This window comes from Corythoichthys intestinalis, chromosome 9, assembly GCF_030265065.1.
Source record: "Corythoichthys intestinalis isolate RoL2023-P3 chromosome 9, ASM3026506v1, whole genome shotgun sequence".
Classification (NCBI taxonomy): Eukaryota; Metazoa; Chordata; class Actinopteri; order Syngnathiformes; family Syngnathidae; genus Corythoichthys; species Corythoichthys intestinalis.
This window is the reverse complement of record NC_080403.1, coordinates 22,819,513-22,841,366: the sequence shown is the minus strand read 5'-3', so window position 1 is coordinate 22,841,366 and position 21,854 is coordinate 22,819,513. Positions and strand designations below refer to the sequence as shown.

The 21,854-nt window shown below is 38.7% G+C and overlaps 1 protein-coding gene across 4 annotated transcripts in view; it reads left to right on the top strand.

Moving 5' to 3' along the window:
- Positions 1-21,854, top strand: part of gli1 (GLI family zinc finger 1) — a 119,147-nt gene that overhangs the window by 32,262 nt on the left and 65,031 nt on the right. The gene's annotated exons all lie outside the window — the stretch shown is intronic.

Below are 21,854 nucleotides of genomic sequence, written 5' to 3'. Positions count from 1 at the left end.
AATGATAACTGAGTGCTTTTATATTTTGAAGCCCCTTTTTGCATGAAATGTTTACTATTGTACGAATTATTGGTTGTTGTCAGGTGTTGAATTCCATTTACTGCTGCCATACAACACTCGGATCTTTTAAAGATCATGTAAATTGACAATAAAGTAGGACTTGCTATCTTACAAATAATAAAGTGAAGTATTGCTAACGGTACCACAAGATTTAAATTGATATAATATTGCTCTGTATATATTAGAGCTGAAACGAATACTCGAGTAACTCGAGTTTAAAAACTGATCCGAGTAATTTTATTCACCTCGAGGAATCGTTTAATTTTGCCAGCTCTAAGCATCATGTTTTGCCCGGACTACTTTTAATGCAGGACAACGCGCTGACGTGCATAGAGGAAGAAGCAAAAAAAAAAAAAAAAAAACCTTACTGCAGCCAATAGCTGCTACAAACTACGCCGACGTTGCTAAAAACTACGCCCGCATGATGCTAGTGTGGTAGCAGGTAGTGTCCGATTATGTCTCATAGATATCGCATGCATTTAGCACTAGATGCGAAATGACAGACTCGGCCACGTCTGAGCAGCGTTAGTAAACAACCGCCATCTTTAGGCAGTAGACTTCTCAGCGCTAATAAATATAATAAATATACATACAGGCTTTATTTAATCTGTAAAAACACAGCGCTGTAGAGTGATGAGGGTGTAAAATTAAAACATAATAAAGCTAACGGTCAGTTTTAGCTCGGTAGTCTTTGCTGAATAAAACACCCAGTAGCATTCCCTAATGTGATCCAATACAGCAGGTATTATACATTTATTTTGAACATTGCAAAAACTCAAAATCCTATCAGTACTTACAGTTTAGAATGACTTAAAACTTAACTTGAACTTAAAAATAGCTTGACACAAATGGAAATTCAATTGAAACACGTGGGAAAAACACATAGCTTTCAAGTGATGTGTGTTATCAAGCGTAATTACATTTTTAGGTAAGAAATATTTGTTTTGTTTTTTTTAAATAAGATTTTAAGTTTTTTGAGTGAAAGCAGTGAATTTTTTTTCCAGTCACATCTGAGATGCAATTGTTGGCAGTTTTTAACAATGTACATCGAAAATAAAGACATTGATTGACTGAAAATGGTTCAATATTGGATTAAATGTCTTTTTTTTTCTCATGTATATTTATAATTGCGCTTTACCTAAAAAATGTTTATCCGATTACTGATTAATCAATAGAATTTTCAGTCGATTATTCGATTACTAAAATATTCGATAGCTGCAGCCCTAGTATACATAAATAGCCTCGTAAGCTGCACATCAACTGTCAAGAGTGACAAAATGGCCTGAGGATTTTTGGTGTGATTTTTATCTGTAGGCAAGTTGAAAGCCAAGTTATTATGAATGAGGAAGTTGCAATTTTGCCAAATAGCCTTTGAAGGTGTTTAGCCCCTATATAGTGGGATGCGTTGGCCAAAAAACCCAGCTTTTTACTGACTCAAAACAATCTTGATGGGTGAGAAGGTGTAAAAGTTCATTGTTATGACTCAGCAGTTCAGCGCCTTAATGTTCTCAATCTTTGCACATTTTTAGCACTTTTCATGTATTTAGAATCAAATCATGAAAATGACGTTACAGGATCTGGAAGGCAAATGACTCTTGGGGCACTACTGTTCTTTTTCACAAGATTTATTATGAGAGGTTGATGAGATTCCTTTGCAAGTAGTCGGTGGAGAATGATTTGATCCTTAACAGTTCAGCCCTCAGTGCCCCTCCCCCCAGCCTGTCTCCGCTCGCCTTGTGTGTCCTGGCTCACACTAGGGCTTCCTGTGGGATGAAGACGGAGCCTCGGGGGCAACGGGACACGCCATTTGTGAGCAGTTCGCTAGCATGCTGCAGCTTGTCACAGGCGTTTGGCGTTGAGAAGCGTTTGTGCTTTCAATGACACGTTGTGTCTGTCTTAAGCGCGATTTTGGATGAAAATTCTGCATGACTGAGCTAAAAATGCTTTAACTGTCCATGAAAGTTTTAGTAGGTGGGAAAATAGTTCACTTTATGGCAATGGCAAATAAACAATAGCAGCTTACTCATTCCCGCTCGTGTCTGCTCACCCACTAAGACGAACAAGACAGTCTCTTATTAGCGTGTTGTCAAAGAGCTCGCCTTGGAAGTGGCTTTACTTCAGCGTCCTGGTTGGCCATCGGGGTGGACTTGTTGATGCATCTGTGGTGTGTGGCTTACCACTAGTCATTGCCTGGAGGGCCCTACTTGTCCCACACACGCACACCAATCAAAACCCACTAGCTAATCCACGGTAGTTTATAAATGGCTAATAATCATGGCACAAAATAAACAGAAAAATAACCAATAGTGTGTAGAGGGGTTATGTTTTGCCCGTGTTTGTGTGGATTTTTTGATTTGCATTACAAACTGTAAATTGTTTATCGTTTCGAATAGTTTGGTCTAGGGCTGCAGCTATCGATTATTTTAGTAGTCGATTAATCGATGAACTAATTAGTTCGAATAATCGAGTCATCGGATAAGGAACATGAAAAATTAAAATACCTGAGTTGAGCCTCGAAATGGTATTTCAAAAAAAAAAAAATCAATGAGGATCTTTGTAAAACAAAACAATAATTGGCTAACTTAACATAGCAAAAGTCTGCTAGCTTAAATGCTATAAAATGCTAAGGTTTTTTTTTTTTCAATGCTCTTAACAAATGGTTCAGACATACATTCCCACACTCCCACAAAAAATGTCTAAATATACCTGTAAACTGAATTACAAATGCATTAAAAAAACCTTAGCTCAAACAAATCTTGGCTCACGTTGGTCTTAACCAGGAGCAGTTGGATTCAGCCATGTGAAATGAGGCAGACCACAGGGCAGTGTATCCACCCTAATCAATAAAATAAAATGCAAACACTTTCAAAATAAACCATTACAACATTATTTTAATTAAACAAATACTCAAAGCAACAAAATTCATTTCGAATATTTTTTTCTAATCGAATAGTCGAGTTAATTGATTAATCGTTGCAGCACTAGTTTGGTCTACTTGTGGCCAGTTAAGGTGGCCTTTCGCCTTTTTGAGAAAAACTGTAATGATCTTTAAACCCTTTGTTTTTAAGAGTTGTTTAAAACGAATTAGTGTCATTACTGAAAGAGGCCTGTTTCTGGTCTGAAGATATCCAATTCCATGAAGAAAGTAATGTTGTTTTGGTTGCTTGTTTATATGACAACTGCATTTTTGTGAATGAGAAACATTTACCATTGTGTCACAAACTTGAAATCTTTGGAATTGGTGGCTGATCCAGTTGTTGTCTTTACAAACTGAAATGTAGAACCCCCGATCAGTACCGCAAGACATTTATTTTTAAGGGTAATGTATCGTACAGTTTGTTCGTGGCATTTTTCAAAGTGGCCTGATTCGAAACTGATGAGATACAAATCAGTGTTTCCATCCAATTTTTGAGTAGCTATAGCCTGGAGGTGTGTGTCTAGAATGGTCCTGAAATTTGAAGGGCGGTGTTGGTTAGCCTAACGATCATATCAGTAGGTCTGCAAACTAATCCAGAAAGACAAAGGCAGACTGCCCTGATTTGACACTAGTCAATCAAAAGAAACCTACACCTCTGGAACAAGTTACCTGAACGTCTGAAGTACGCTTTTGCTTAGCACTGCATATCCATAACTGGCTATATATTTCAATCTACCTGCTTTCTATTCCTCTTGTGCTTATCTCCATTGCTGATTTCAATTATTATTAGTAGTAGTAGTTTTTGTTATATTTTTGTTTCATTTTTATTTATTTATTTTTATTCTATTTGTGATTAAATGCGATCTTTTGTCTTGGTTTTTACGTTGTATTGATTTAAACGTGATTTTTATGATCTTCATGTGATGTAAAGCACTTTGAATTGCCTTGTGTTGAATTGTGCTATATAAATAAATTTGCCTTGCCTTGCCTTGCCTACAGATTAAGGCCGCAGATTTTGAGGGGCCGTTTACATGGTGACTCTCCGAGAATACGAAAAATGTCAAATTTACATTTGCATTTGCGTCAACATTTGAAAAAGGATGTAGTATTCATGCCAGGCCCTAGGGGGCAGTGCAGATTTACTGGGCAACAGAGAATGATGCACTTTGACCCCACCAAGCTCCCTCAGCCCGGAAAAAAAATATGCCCGCCCACTCGAAGCAATGTAATTTTTCTTTTGTTCAAAAAGGCACAAAAATTGAAACGTTCAACATATTTAATTTAAAATTATTATTAAAACAGTAAATTAAAGCCGACATTCCGCCATATTTACTGTTTTTAATGTTTAGTAGCACCGCTGCGCACGCCCAATGTGACGTGTACGAGTGCTGGCGTTAACGACGCGGTCTCGCGCCGCAGGAGGAAGCCCCCCTCAACCCCCCGCAATCGGATTCTTCCACTTTGGAGGCAGGATTCAGAATTTTTCGTCTTCACCGACACCATATGCACGCGAGGCGAGTCCGCAACTCAGTCATTGCGTCTTTGTGTCGCAGAGTCGCCACGTAAACTTCCCCTAAGTCTCTTCAACTCTTTCCTTTCTCTTAAAGATCTTATCAATTTTTCGTTGCATTGCCCTTTTTATTGCATTAATTCAATAAGCTTCTTCTTTTTTCTTTTTTGTTCGGTCATGACTCCGTGTCTTCATTTGATTGGTTGAATGTAGTGAAACGCCATTCATAGTTTCTTTGGATTGGGTAATTTGGACTCCAGTCATCCTGCGAACCTCATTTGGATAAGCAGTACAGAAGACGACTGAATGATTGCAGCAAGCTGTTGCCTACTCTTGTTTCAATGTTTTAATTATCAAGAAAAAAACTGATTTTACACCATTCTCTCAGGCTAACTACTAATTCGAAAAGTAGCCAGGCAAGCAAATGGCTCTAAGTAGCTTTTCAATAATTTATACATGTCAGAGTAGTTTTAATTTGACATACTTTTTACGTTTGCTTAAGCATTTTTGTTGATCAAGAAGAATTTGCCCTTTTACTCTGTCAAGCTACGTAGAAAAGTAGCCAGTCAAGCTAACTGGCTGTATGCAGCTTTTGGATAAATTGTAGTAAAAGCCTTGCTTTTATTTTGTTCTGTCAAGCAATGTGGTTTCTTCTTGATCAACAAAAAAATACTGAAGAAAAAGTAAAAAATTAAGTAGCCAGTTAGCTTGACAAAACAGAGAAATAGCACGGTTTCTTCTTGAGCAACAAAAAAGCACAAGCCAAAGTTCAAAGTATGTTACATAAACTAGGGGTGTGCCATCTTAGGCACCCCACAATTCGATTCAATAACGATTCAGGGTGCTACGATTCGATTATTGAACGATTACCACGTTTTTGACGATGATCACGATTATCACGGTTATCGATGCATCATACATTACTAATTAATAAAGTAGCCAAACAAATTCATGTCCTTTATTTATTTGAAATATCCTAATGATTTAGCAGGAACAATGGAAACATGCTCATACAACAAAAAGCTGCCCTTAAACTGCATTTAAAAAAAAATTCTTTTAACAAGAAAGTGCAAAAACAATCGAATAATCGAATCGTCTCGTGTCGAATCACGATGCATCTAATAATCGATTTTATTTTTTGGCACACCCTTAATTAAAACTAAGGCTAGATTGATACCGCAGGTCCTATTGCACAAGTCCGATTTTTTTGTCATATCTATTATTTTGGCGTGCCCGTTCAGACTGCCTTTGTCCATTGAGCCCGTTCAAGTATAACGCATGCGCACTAATTCGCAGTCCATAATGCACAGTGGTAACTGATCCGCATGAGCAGGAGCATCAAAACAAATGACCACACATGCTGGCTCAATGTCATTCAAAGGTAATCATATTTTGATTTCCAAAAAGATGACACAAATAAGAGACATAAATAATCCCCGTTTAGTCTTATATTCAAAGTTTATATGAATCGATAGCATGCATGGTTGTGCATGACACACACACACATATAGACAGTTTGCCCCGACTCTCGGCCGTATAAGCGTCTTGAAATATTGCTCATATGGAGCAGAGAGAAAACCGAGCATTCTCAGGATTATCCGCAACACATTTTTTATGACTGTTGTCAAGCCCAACCCTTCCTCAAAAGCCGTGTTCAAGGCAAGCTAAGCGCTAACGCACAGCTGCACCGCTTACCGTCGTGCCCTGTCTCTCTCGGTCTTTGCTGACATAATTGCTGCATGTATTCCGATTTGGGAGACTTGACAGTTTAGACCGCCCGCCACAATCTGGAAAAATGTGGCCCAGATTGGATTTAAACCACATACGAAAGTGACCCAGATCGGATTTGAGATTGTTTACTTCTGCACGACTTGTCCCGTTCAGACCGTCAAGTTCACTCGAGTCGGAAAGGCACGAAAAAATCGGATTGGTGCATTAAGACCTGCAGTATGAACATAGCCTTAGATAAGTGCGATTTATTGAAAAGATGTATACGTAAGTAAATTTGAGTAAATAGTATTTACGACCTACCTCTTGTGTTCTTACTCGCCTCTGACAATAGTGAGTAAAAACATGATGTAGAAAATGCATAGCCTGACTGAAAGCTACTCTTAAAATAATCAAACCCCCCCCAAATTAGCATTTCCTGAACCTAATTCAAGCCTGTCGACTTTTGAGTACAAGTAAACAAGTGCAGACCTCCGAAATCCAAGTTGTGATACGTCTCCGGGTCAACAAGCGTCTTGTTTTAACCTTCGTCAAGTGCCGTTTTTTTTCCCTAAACTGAGGGGCAAGTGAAATTAACGACGAGCAGATAATTCACTGTGCTTTCCGTGTCCTCTCCTCTCAGCAAACACAGTGGAGAGGAAGCGTTCTCAACTTGGAGTGTGAGCCCCAGAGCTCTTCTGCTAACTGACCCGGGGCTCTGAAGAGCGCCACATAACAGGCACCCACACTAGCTTTTGTGTGCACGAGGGTCTTTACATAACCCACATAACCAAGCGCATTGTCTAGCAACCAGTCGGTTGCTGAAGGGCCTTGTAAATGGGGGAAGGGGGGACCCAGAGGCTAGTGGTGCTCAAGCAGAATTGCGAGAGATGTACCTGATATTTTCTTTTATCGGCTATTTCTGTGCCATTGGCAGAAGTTTAATCAGGGGTCTGCAAGCTGTGGCTCAAGAGCTTCGTGTGACCCCCCAAAATCTGCATTTTTACAAATGCCAAACCCCGAATATTTTGGGGTTCATTGCGTAGAGTGCAAGTATCAAACTCAAGAGCTGGTCCAACCCCCTTGCTTAATTTGATGTGAAAGCAAACCATGTGCACTTATAAAAAAGTTGGGATATTGCAAGCGTTTTGTATACGCTGAAGGGCTGTGGCTAGATTTAAATGACTTTATCACTAGTAGACGTCCAATCTATTTGAAGTAGGAAGGCTGTTTGCGAATGAATGTTCATTAATTTGCTACCACTTAAAGGGCAACTGAAGACCTTTCTGGATTTTGGTGATATTTTACGAATATAAACTTTGGACGAGTTCGTCAAAACAACCATGAAATTATCAACACGTAATTGCAAGGATAATTTGCGTTTTTTTTTGTTTTTTTGCACTCCGTTAATAGTCCCTTTGCAAACCCGGAAGTGTGACGTAGGTTCCCCGACGCAAAAGAGAAGACTATCCACAGCTAGCATAGCAGCAACAACGATGTCAGTGACATTTCCACCAAAGGTAACCATTCAGGATCGCTCTTTCGTGACGCTACCGATGGCATAGGCCCCCAGAAAGATGAAATACAATTAATCTCTACATGTTTGAACCTGAGGCGTCAGATGACGGCGATTTACTTGACACAGCATATGTTGTCATGACGCCAATTGACAGCTCGACACTTCACGAACGGGAGAGTGAGTGGTAAGCTTAAGTCCAGCATCGTGATTTTTTTATTTGAGAGAATGCGATTACATTTATATTTATTATATTTATTTATGTTTACATTATATTTTTCCATGCTCTCCACATAGCTTAAACTGGATATTAGGTAATGGGACAGCTCCTACCGATCTAAATATGGTAAAGCTAGCCCAAATGTGGCTAAATGAATGTTATTGATTTTTGAGGCTTTATTTTTACCCTGTGACAGGCCAAAAAACAATGAGCCAAGGACCTATTTGGTGCTGGGGACATTTGAATTTACATAATACCTATTGATATAGTAATAAAATCACATGAGTAGACCTGTCAGCAAACCTATCTACTTATGACGGCAACAGCAACAAAAAAACATGTCGCGCTTCAACAAACAGGCAGTAGGAGTCCCCCTCTTTTTGGACCACTCATAGAGTCTCGAGTCTTCCTGTGAGCAAACCATCGCTTCACATCGAGATGGCATAACGAATCTCGCGAGTAAAACCCAGAAAATGTTTGCAATATATGGCGAGGATAGCGTGGTGCTATATTTCCATGTTCAGAGTGGTGGCGAAGCTCCCTGGAAGCTACGTCATCAGGTAGCGGTCGGCAGGGCGGCGCGTCCCTCGTTGCTATGGTGTTGCTATGGCCATAACTTAAAAACTACGTGGTCAATTATTATTTTTTTTTTTTTTATGTGACTTTTTGAGACAGCGAATGATGCATTTAATACAATTCAACCGAGTAAAACACTCAAGAGCGAAATCCGAAAAGCTCTTCAGTTGCCCTTTAAAATGGATAAGATATACAGTATGTTGCTGTCAATGGGGGCCAATTGTTACTTGTGGCAGCCATATTAGCCGGCCATAAGGGCCGTCCAAATGAAACTACAGTGGTACCTCTACATACGAAGTTAATTTGTTCCAGGACCTTGTTTGCAAGTCGAAATGGTCGTATGTCGAGCGTGATTTTCCCATAAGAATACATTATAATACCATTAAGTCGTTCCACAGCCCAAAAACTTACACTAAATTCTTAATAAATACTGCTGGTACAATTACAAATGGCGATTACACATAGCAAAACATATTAATTCTAAATAAAAATCAGAATGATGATATAATAATATCGTAATAATATAGTAGTAATAATGTCATATAATTCCTCTAAAATGTAACAAATCAGGTTCTAATGTGGCTGACGTTTTTTTGTGTACCTGAACGCAATCCGTGACTGACTTGACAGAGAGAGAAGCGGCGCGGTTGAGTTTACTTTCACTTTCAATGTTTTCTTGAATACACAGTCAATTGCTGCGGACAGAAGGCGTTTTGTGTTAGATAACTTCTGAAATACATGATTAAAAACGTGACGAAGCTGGCGATTTCTTTGGCGATGTAACCACAATAATATCTGTCACCTTAACTTATAAAAGACTGGCGAACGGTTGTCGAAGGAGAACCGTGGAGATGTATTGTTGAGCCAGTTCACGGATGCGCACCCCACACTCACGTTTCTCTATAATTTGCATCTTCATTTAGAAGCGCCACCTTTTTCCTTGTTTCACCACCTGTACCAACCTTTTTGAAACCTGCGTTGATTTCTCTCACAACAAAGTCAGCCATGCGTCCATCTGCAGTGCTGTCATGTCGTCGTATTTCGAGCATGTCGTCGGCTGTAGAAACAAATGGCGAGTCAAATTTTAAGTCGGATGTCGAAAAGATAGTGTGTCGAAAAGATCATATGTCGAGGTACCACTGTGTAACTACGATGTGGCGCACCTATTCAGATCTTTAATATGGCAGGCTCTATGTTTATGTAATCACAAAACACAGTTTTCCAAATCAGCTAGCATTAAAAAAGTTCCTGTTAAAACACTAACAAAAAGGCTTAAATAGGAACTGAAAATATTACGTATATGTATTCAGATTTTTTTTAACACCAGGACATTCTGTATTTTTTAGGAGGAGTCAATTTACTATTAAAGGAAGCAATAAAAAGTACAAATATAGAACAAAATGCAGGATCAAATGTAAGAACTCAGAAAAAAAAATTAGTTAAGACGATTTTTCAGTTGTCCGTACTTAAGTATTTGCTCTTCTCACCACTGATCTATGCTGATGGAAAAGGGCTATATTGCCAACGTAAACTGTTCCTGTTCAAAAAGTGCCAAGCGAGCTTAAGGCCACAAAGCCTGGCCTTCTTCAACCTGCCTTCAGCGCTTTTGGGTAGCAGCCAGAAATCCCTTGGAGCTACCCAGGATGTTGAGGCAGAATTTTCCTCCTCGGCTCCCAAAGATTCTTTTTCGAAAGACTTTTTTATTTCGGGGTGGAAAAAAATATAAATGTTTGTACGTCTTTATCGTCACACACGGCATGGCCAAATCTTTATTGAATCCACTTTGACATGCTACAATTAGTATATTTAAGAGGTCACAACAATTTTGAGTTGAGTGATTAATAAGGTGTCACTTTATGGATGCTGAACTACTGTTCTATGAAAATTAGTTTCATAGTTTACTACTTTAATTTGGAAAAACATTAGTTTAATTATTAGAAACGAGCACATTCATTTGTTGAATATGTATAATTCATGTTTGGTAAAATATGTTCTGGTCAATCCCTACCTAATTTCTATAGTCTCATGCAATATTTGAATAACTTAATATAGTGAATTTGTTGTTTTTGATAAGTCTAAGCTATTATCATCAAAATGATACACATGAATTCAGGAAATACATACAGTCATGTGAAAAAATTAGGACACCCAATGGAAGCCTGTTTGTTTTCTAGCATATTTGGTCATATGGATATTTAATATCAATTTTAACAATCTTGATACATTCACGTAATAGAGCTATACAATTAAAACTGGAAAAAAATATTGTTTAAAATAACTTTCTGTCAAATGTCATTTTAAATGAATACAATTTCTGTTGAGGAATAAATTAAGAAACCCATGCATTCAATCCCATTCAAATTGGCTAAACAGGTGTATCACATAAGGTGCACATGATCAGAACATCATTACCCATTGTTTTGAAGGCTTGCCTTATTTAAACCTCACATTTAGTTTGGTGTGCCCCTGACTGTTGAAGTGAGAGACAACACCATGGTGAGATCAAAGGAGGTGTCTGAGGCCTTCCAAAAGAAGATTGTAGACACTTATAAGTCTTGTAAGGGATTTCAAAAGCTTTCAAAGAATATAAAATCAGCCATTCTACTGTCTGGAAAATAGTCTACATGTGGAGGACATTCAAAACGACTGGCAACATGCCCAGGTCTGGCCGTCCAAGCAAGTTCACCCTGAGAGCAGACAGCAAGATGCTAAAAGAAGTCTCCAAAAACCCTAAAATGTCATCACAGCAGGCTCTTGCTACTGTTGATGTGAAAGTGCATGCCTCTACAATCACAAAGAGACTTCACAAGTTTAACCTTCATGGGAGGTGTGCAAGGAGTTGCTCTCCAAGAAGAACAAGTTTGCCAGACTGAATGTAGACAAAGACCAGGACTTTTAGAATAATGTTCTTTGGACAGATGAATCGAAAATTAAATTATTTGGATACCAGAACAGAGGACATTTTTTGGCATAAACCCAATACAGCATTCCAGGAAAAGAACTTCATACCAACTGTGAAGCATGGAGGTGGACGTTTCATGGTTTGGGGATGCTTTGCTGCAGCAGTACCTGGCCAGCTCACCACTATAGAATCCACCATGAATTCATATCGTGTATCAGAGGGTGCTTGAGGAACATGTGAGATCACATGTGAAAAAATTAAAGCTGAATCGAGACTGGACCCTGCAACATGATAATGACCCAAAACATACCAGTAAATCCACCAAGGATTGGCTGAAAAGGAAGAAATAGAGTCCTGCAATGGCCAAGTCAGAGCCCAGATTTTAATCCCATTGAGATGCTGTGAGGTGACTTGAAATGGGCTGTACATGCAAGAAACCCCTCAACATCTCACAGCTGAAAGTATTCTGCATTGAGGAGTGGGGCAAAATTTCTTTAGACCGATGTCAAAGACTGGTAGGTGGCTACAAATAGCGTCTCGAGGAAGTTATTTCAGCCAAAGCGGGTAACACTAGCTATTAGGTGATAGGGTGTCCTAACTTTTTTCCTCAGTTAGAATATGGATTTTTGTTGATATATTTGGTTTAATAAGTAAAACAATGTTAATTTTTGTTGTTTACCTGCAATTAAATCACTTTATTTTCCAGCGATAAACAAAAACAAGATCAGACATTGATATGTGAACATTTCTTAATAAAGAACAGAATATTTAATGGGCTATCCTAATTTTTTCACATGACTGTAACTCTACAGTATCTACTGTATATATTTTCATCTACACTATGTAAGCAGTAAACATTTGTGCTTGGCACGCTTGTGAAAACAATATCTACTTGTATGTTGTGGAAATCTTCCGTATAATCACCGTTATGGTAAAGATAAAATGGATTGGAGGTATATCACCTTCAATTTTTTCCTTCGAAAATGTCACTCTTTGAGGGAAATAACGATATTACCAGTAATCTGGAAAATACTGTACAACTTCCTTGTCAAACATATTCAACTTCTTTGTCATACAGTCCAGATTCTGAGCCAATGACGCAGAATTTTTTTTTCAGGGAAATATCCACTTTATTTTCAGAATATTACAATCTTTAATCTTAAAAACACAACTTCGATGTACACTAAATTATGAATTTGAGGTGAAAATGCACTTTTCTTTTTCTCTTCTGAAGCAAGCTGAGAAAAGCTCAAGTTTTTCCAGCAGCCCTTATGAAGAAGCAAAATTTCTTAGCCTAAACTGGCCCATTGTTTATATGTCTTCCGACTGACAAGCTCCTATCGCTCTACTGTGATTTGGATACAGAGGCTCATTACTGGCCACACTTCACCTGAGATCACATGCTAATGAGTGATTTATCACAGACGCTTGATGCCGCTGTCATTCTTAACAGCTCCTTGTCAGGACAGAGGAAGCTTTTACCGTCCCTTCCCAAGTTGTGGCCATTGTCCGGCAATATACAAAGACAAGGTGTCCTGCTGCCCCCCCCCCCCCCCCCCCCCTCGTCGCAACACGCGGCCTTTCTCGCTATTGTGGCCTGAGTATCAAGGCTGGGCAGAGGGGGCGGAGGGTTAGTGGATTGCAGTTGTAGGGGTGCTTTGAGAAGATGTGTGAAATAAGAGTACGGGTATTAGGGGTCTCGGCTCAGTTGGGGGTCTATTGTGTCAAAGGCTGAACCCCCTGCCTGCATCCATGATCTCCTCCATTGACACACAAGTGTTGCTCTGCTCCCTTTGCATTTTTTTTCTTTCTCGCGTCTTCTTTTTCACTCTCACTTTCTTTCTCGCCACCAACGGCTGTGAGTGGCGCTCAAAGAATCATGGAGTGTCCTACTGTCCTCAAGGCAAGTAACTACACAAAAAAATAGAGGTGGGCCTACAGCATATTGTATATCAGGCCGATATACTGACTTTTTTTACCAACACCGGCCAAAAAAAAAAAAAAATCAACCGATTAACAACAACAACAAAAAAAAGCCGATAAAAAAATGATTTTGATCAGGCATGTGTGTGGGCAACTGTGGCCGCTGCAGACTGACGGAAGGACCCTACAGCAGCTTGAAGACTGGCAGCTACAGGAAGCTTCAGGCTAGGTTGTTTTGCATGAGAGAATATGCAATGTTGTTTACTGAGTGGTCCTTTCACTCTAAATGTAACGTATATCATTAGCATAGCATTCGCTTTAGCATTAGCTTTAGCATGACGAGCATCATCTTAAACTTGTTTACAGCTCGTTGTGACGTCCAGGAGGGTTTAATTATTTGATAAATAATGTACTTTTCTTGTTGAGTCAGGGGTGCCCAAGTCCAGTTCTCGAGAGCCCCTATCCAGCTTGTTTTCCATTTCTCCCTTCTCCAACACACCTGACTCAAATAATCAGGATCATTATCGGGCTCCTGCAGCGCTTGCTGATGAGCTGATCATTTGATTCAGGTGTGTTAAAGGAGGGAGACATGGAAAACAAGCTGGATAGTGGCTCTTGAGGACCAAACTTGGGCACCCCTGTTGTTGAGTGTGTATAGTCATAAAAAGTTTGTTGGCTTGGTTGCACTAGAATGAATTAATCCTTTAATTCTCAGGTCATCATTGTAAATTTGAAGCTGTTGAAGCATTTTTTTTCAAAAATTACCTTTATAAATCAATGTGCTTTAAAGAATAGTACATTGGCTTACAAAATCGGCTTTGGATATCGGCAGTCGGCTGAAATTTTTTTTTTTGATATCGGTATCGGCATTTGAAAATCCCATATGAATCGACTCTCTGCTAAAAAACACTAAGATTAAGCAAGCAATACACCACAGCTCTATTCATTTCGTACGCGACACAAGAGCCAACAGATTTTTTTAAAAATCAAATAACTAATACTCAGACATCAGACTGTGTAAAGATGACAAAAGTTACAGTATTTTTTTGTCGTTTTCTCCGCTAACATCATTGGCCATAATAATAATGGATTCTGTCACGATTGAAAAGTCCACTCTATTCTTTCAACTTTCTTTTCAACCCAATATAGTTTTTGTCACCATGTAGCGTTGATATGTAAGGCCATTCAACACATTCCAGCTTAAATGTAAAAGTGTTGTTTTCATCCACTTCTGAGATGTCATTTATGTTTCATTAGGGCTGTGTACAGGACATCTATTTTTTGTGTGGTTGTTCTTAACCAAAGATTGTCTTTGGTAAAACTCAGGTACAATAGTTGCCATCGTTTTATGTTAGTCATTGTATTTAGTAGTGTTGCACCGATACCATTTTTTGGCCCCGATACCGATACCTGGCTGTGCAGTATCGGCTGATACCATACCGATACCACTTTGTTTGAAATTTATATATACATATATAATATACAAAGTGAATCCAGCACAACGTTTTATTGCATGACTGGTATGGGTTACAATAGTTAAATAAACCTTTGGCTCTCAAAGGCCAAAATAATGCTAAATTCATGAAATTAAAACATGTATAATACTAGTCCAACAGTAAGAAAGTAAAAAAACAATGAATGAATAATGAATAAACTTTTTTAAACCCAGAGTTTTGGCTCTCAAAGGCCAAACTGTGCAACTTTCATGAAATTATAAGTAATAATAATAATCTTAGCTTAGCTCACTTTGCTTACTTCTAAAGCACTTCTGAATAGGCTTGCCACCCGCCCTTTGAAAAAAGGAATCGTTCTGAACTGGGAATTAAAAGTTGCTTTCCATATAGAACAAATACTGAATGTATATAAACTATAAAGTATACTATACTATACTATACTATAATATACATTTCTATGCATTTTAGGAGTTTTGGGGATGTCACTTTTTTTCGTCGCATGTACAGCTTTGGGCGTGAGGGGGCTTCCCTTATTTCTATTTCTCAAAGGTGGCAACGACGGAGATTATGAGCTGAAATATTTCCAGACCGCCGAAATTTTCCTTTCGTAGTTTGTTTTTCCTACATAGGAAAAAGCTGTCCCGGCATTGATTAAGAGCGGCTATTGGCTCACTCTCATTGGTCTGGAGCAGACCAATAGCAATAGCTGCTTGGCATGCAAAGTTATCACGTGTCATCACACAGCAGAGAGTGAAGTGAGCGTCAGGAGAAAAAATGGCTGTGGTCAAGTGTTATAATACTGTACCGGTAAATGGTATCGGCGCCCTCTTTGTTGGCGCTCGCCGATACCGATACCACCATTTCGGGCCGGCTCGGCCCCCCCTGCCGATACTGGTATCGGTGCATCATTAGTATTTAGACCCCCTTTTGGTCTGAATGTTACAGAGACTGTAAATAAATTTGAATTTGCTTAAGAAAAACTAATCGGGCAATTCAAAGAATATACTACAGTATAATGAACAAAATGACTGTCATTTAATGCTTGCAACAATATAGACATAGTTTATTACATTATTTAAAAAAATACAATCATTTATCCTTTAATATTGGTTTAACTTTCTGACATACAAAAATTGCTTTAAAAAAAAAAAAACTTTTGCAAGTTAAAAACTTTTGTTTTAATGTCCTAATCTTAGTATTATGTTGTAATTTAAGTGCAAAAAGAAAATAACGGCACCCCCCAAAAAATATAAGCACACCCAAAAAAATCGGACTTTTTATAGGCAAGATGATGTAATTGGTCGGACCGGTTACAAATTTCAAAAGTCTCAAATTATCTGGCCTATATTTTTTTAGTGTTTTGTCTGATTGGTTGACGGACGGCCAACATATTATCGTTGTGAATCATTAATTTCATGACCATATGGACAACAATATGACATTTGTTATAATATTACAAAATCAGCCACCACAATGAGTTACATTTTACCTAAAACAATCAAAACTACAGTTTAATTTCGGTATTTTTGACATTTTTATGATTGAACATTTTAAACATTCAGAACATTCACATTTTTTTTGAAAATGGAAATGAAAAATATATACACACACACATATATATATATATATATTTGAAAGCTGACAATATTAATCGATTTTGATTGTGGTTAACCAATTAATCTAATGGTCCACAGACAGTAATTGTTACACCCCCTGTATAGTCACCACACCAGTGCTATATATAATATTTATTGTGGCATTATTGCAACAGACAAAACTGCTGGCTATTCTTGCAGCCTTTTGTTAATATTTACATCATCTTATACAGTATACTGTTATTGCTGCCTTTCCTTTTGCAAAGCTTTTCCTCCAAAGTATAAGAGACACCATGTAATCTCTGTAAAGAAGTCATCATCTCCACTTTGGGGTGATTCAATCGTGAAGTAGCGAGTGTGTCTGAGAGTGTTTTGTGAATTGTGTGTACATACACCTATTTGCTCAGCGTTCTCCAGCGTGTGCGCGAGGCCATCGGGAGTCGCGCGATTGTCAATAGCAGAAGTCTATAAAAAGGCGTCGTTGACAAAGTGAGGACAAACAGCCACAGTTTGTTCAGGATTTCCTAACAAACACTCAACTAGGAGGACGAGAGTGAAGCCCGGCAAGGCAGTGAAGATGAGGATCAAGGAGTTGATGGCTTGCTTTCATTTGGACTTTAACAAGGAAAACAGCCTTTTGATTCTCGGATGGGGCAAGATTTTGCAAAGATATCAGAGGATTTAGTTGGGTTTTAAGGGAAAAGTAGATAACATTTAAAGGTGTAACTATGCGATGCATAAAGATTAGTGCATTAACTGGTAATATGTTTTTTAAATAAAAAATGCATCACTTTTTCATGGAAAAGTAAACATTTTTATGGCTGCCTTTTATGTAATAACTTGATAAGTTTCATATTTTGTTTAAAGTTTCATGCTTTCAATCCCATAAACAGTTTGCTTGAAAGTGAATTTCGTAGGATTTTATACAAAATGTTAGGGATGTCCCAATCACATATTTTCAAGTTTTTCGGGTATTTAATGGTTTATTTACAACCAAAAGCACGGAACACCACTACAAAACGAAAACCAAAACGGCCTTCTTTCGCCGTCCACTCCTTACTCTCTCACTCCAGTCAGACACAAGGTGCGACGTGTTGAGACAACCCAGTAAACACAACAGTCAACACATCAACATTGCAAACGGAACTGTACATGCAACCTGGTTTGTTAAATTACCTTTTCTTAATTTTTACGTGATGTGAACTGAATGTTTCGTGGAGTGCGAGTACTGGTGACGTAAGGACTGTGTCAATGCAAAATTACTTTTGGCGATGAACAAAGCGTTTTTCAGCCAAAGTTTTCGGTATGAACACAGCATAAGTCTTTACCGATGTTCGTCGGTGTCTTTCCCTTCTCCATTTTTTAAAAAGATGTTAAGCTTCCACGGTATTTGCTTTTCTTTTAGCTGGATCTAGCAGCTGTCGTCAATGGTGCCATAATGTGAAAAAAAGAGGGAGAAAAAGACAAAGATCCTCCCGGTGTAGGTGCATGATCCGCTCGGGGGGCCTGCGCCTGCTGATGATGTCACAACAACGCTCGTGTTGTGTTCGGGGAATGTGGGAAGTTGGACTTTTCCAACCTCTGACCAGGAAAAATATTACCATATTTTTCAGACTACAAGTCGCAGCTGAGTATAAGTCGCATTTTTTGGGGAAATTTACTTGATGAAATCCAAACGAACATGAACAGACATGTCATCTTAGAGGCAATTTAATATAAAAATACAATAGAGAACAACGTGCTGAATAAGTGTACAGTGTACAGTGCATGAACAACGAAATGTGAATATATTGTCCTCACCAGGACGCTACGGCTCGGTCCTGGCTATTCAGCGGGCTGAACTCCCAAATAACGATGCTGGACGTCCATATAATTTGCTGAATCAATTTCGTCCTCGATACCAAACAGGTTCGCATCGACGTAAATAAATGATAATAAGGGGCTTTTACAGCAATGGCATGACACAAATGGTTAGCATGCGTTCGCTAGCATTAGCGCATCGTTAAAACAACCACACAACTTGCTCTAAGTGTCTGGTCGCGGGTGGAAAACACACAACAACAACAGAAAAGATGATACACACAGGCGTTGCCTCTGTAGAGATATTTTACAAGCATAAACAATGAACGTAGGTTCGCAGCCGTGTTTCTCTCTCGCTAACTCGCCCACTCACTCAGAGCTACTTAGCTGTCGTTCTTCTTCTGGCGTCTGAGCGCTCTTCTTCACGTAAACAAGTGCAAGTGCGCCCCCACGTGGGCGTGAAAGCGCCACAAACAAAGCACGCATTTCAATATAAAAAAAGTCAATAATAGCAATAAAAGTCAATGCGAACGTGGCCATAGCTATTAAGTAATTCAGATAACTATGGCATGAAGAACACGCTAACAAGTTTACCAAACCATCAGTGTCACTCCAAAACAGCAAAATAACATGTGAAATGATATCATAATGTGTTAATAATTTCACACATAAGTCGCTCCTGAGTATAAGTCGCACCTCCAGCCAAACTATGAAAAAAACTGCGACTTATAGTCCGAAAAATACGGTAATTGGAACGCCAATCGAACTGGGAGATCCTGGTCACAAAGTCGGGGGGAAGAAAAGTACCACTTCACGAGTTGCTTTGATCTGACGTCACTCGACAAAATGGCGCTCAAGACAACGTATTAATGACACAATGATGAAGTTAAATTAAGTTTGTTTGAGGCACCATGTATTTTTTCTCATACAGTAAATTAGCTTAATGAATCAATATTTTTTATATAGCCTTTCAGCCAGGATGTAACTAAAGAAGGTAGTTACAGTGTGTGCAATTTATCTCAACCCATAGTCTTCATAATATATTGACGGGACACAGGGCGCAGGGCCGATTCATAGGGGGCCTATCTCTGTCAAAGCTGACCAAGTAGAAACAGAGACAAAGAGCTTATTCTGTTGAAAATTCTTATCTAATATCTAATCCCTGATTTTTTTCTAGATATGGACATAAAACAGTCTCGATTCTAGGTTAAAAGCAAAAAAATATATATATATATATTTTACGTAAATATTGCAAACTATGAGGCGAGTCAGTAAGTAACTTAGCGGCCGCCATTTGTAAACAAAGAGCTTCTTCCGTTAAAAATTCTTGTGAATACTGTAAATGCTTAAATTCCTATATTCTTTATAGATATGGACGTAAAAGAGTCTCAATTCTTGGTTAATAGCAAAAAAAAAAAAAAGTGCTGTTAGCAGTAAATTTACGTAAATATTGCGAAGTATAATGCCACTGCTGTAGCAGCTAATTGTCCCATTGATTTTTTTCACAACGTTTCAAAATGCATGCATGGTACGAAAAATATACCTTGAATCCTTGGACAAATCACTGCTGAGACAACCCTTCCTGTTTGCATGCAGTACAGCTTTCGTACTTTTTCTACCTAAATCCGGCGATAGATCGCCCCAAGTGACCGACTACTAATAAATAAGGCGGAGTGTGGGACGGCCCCCTTCGGGAAGGTGTGACGCAGTGAATGGAGAATGTGTCACGTCAATACATTATGAAGTCTATGCTCAACCGTAATTTTTCCTCCACTTTTCGATCGCATATGAAAAGGCAGGTTTGCTGGAGGTCAAAATGTCTTTAAATGGCCAAAATAAGAAACAACTAATTGTCGCTATCAACCATCTTTGTTGTTTCGCTATCAGCCATCTTTGTTGTTTACATTCACTTGGAACGCTTTGAGGTCGCAACTGGGACCATCCGAATGGGATAAGTGCGAGTTCCCACCTTCCTCAAATGCAGCAAAAGTGTTCGGGTTGTTTTTTCTATTGTGTCAATAATGGACGATTTATATGAAGAAAATGTTCATTATTTAAAGAAAGGAACATACAACATCAGTACTGATTTAAAAGCAAGCAAGCAAAAAAAAAAAAAAAAGATACATGAATAAAAAATAAAATAACTAGCCATAAGAAATTAAAAGGGTTGAGTCTGACGCAGGGTTGAAAGAAAGGGAATAAAAATATTTTTTTTAAACTGTTTTTAGAGATGGACAGTGATGGTCCCTGATATTTATTTAATGTCTGAGAGAAAGGTGTGCGCACACGTTTGCTCTTTTTTTAACTTCCACATTTAATTGTTAATAATCATACCTGTGTGTGATATCATCAATCGCTTTACATACACATTTTCAAACTGGCACTTTTAAGCGAACGCATTACTACGACTCTCAAGAACAACCCTCACACTTTTAAACAGGCATTTTACAGGAGAGCACTGTTCTTGGCGTGCACTTCGATTCTTCGGTCAATGAAATCGCAAGAATAACCGAACGTCACTGTGCAGCGCAGGTCCCCCGTGCATATTGTGCACCCCGAGCTGATCGTGCATCTACACGGGCACACAAACAGAGACAAGCACTATAGACCCTACTCACATGACGTCACAACCACGCCTCTGCGCCATATTGTCCGTCAACTCGTCGTGTTGACGCATTACCGCTACGTAAATTCCTCCTATTATGGCGTGTTTTTCTGCTCGTTAACATTAATAATCAAAATGGTGAAGGTGTGTGTGGTGGTTGGTTGCAATAACAGAGAAGATAGACGGAGAGACTTGAAGTTCTACCGTATTCCGAGAGACCCGGAGAGGAGAGTGAGATGGATTGCTGCAATTCGACGAGAAAACTGGGCTCCAAACGATTACCACGGATTATGTAGTAGTCATTTTATATCTGGTAAGATGCATTTAATATATATTTAGAGGGTTTTGGGCTGACAACCACAATTAAGATCATTGCGAGGCTAATCGCCGACAACATACAGTTTCAAATTCAAGATGCTTATTTCTTCCACCATCATTACATTTTGAATAATATTTAGCTGGTAACAAGTGAAAGAAGCTGGCCTCGTCTACGGATCATCAGTTAAACAGGTGTGTCCAAATCTTTTCCAAAGGGGGCCAGATTTGGAGTGGTAAAAATGCGGGGGGCTACCTTGGCTGCTTTACATAGAACAATATATTTAAACAAATTTTAGCAAGCCCTTCAGTGTGTCACATTTGCTTTATTATTTTTTTAAATTCATAATTTTAACAGTCTCGTCTTTGTGGCGTTCTCTTTCGACACTCGGGCTCTTGCGAAATACTGCTGGTGTGAAATTAAACTAGCTTCAAGTTGCTATAATTTCTCGCTGCGTATCTTCCCTGTAATGTTGTCGTACATGTCAGCGTGTCTTGTTCGGTAATATCATTATCGCGTCACATCGAACTCTTTGAAAACAGCGACTGTCTCTTTGCAAATGAGGCAGACACAGTTGTTGTGTGTTTTATTGAAGAAATAGTCCAATATCCACCTATCCTTGAAGCGTCGGCCATCGCAGTCAACTTTTTTTTTATTGATTGTCGCCATTTTAGAAAATTGGAAGTAAAGGGTCACACGGGGTAACATTGCTTAGAGTGCTGCTCTTAATGTTTTTCAAAGTTTCGTGAGAAT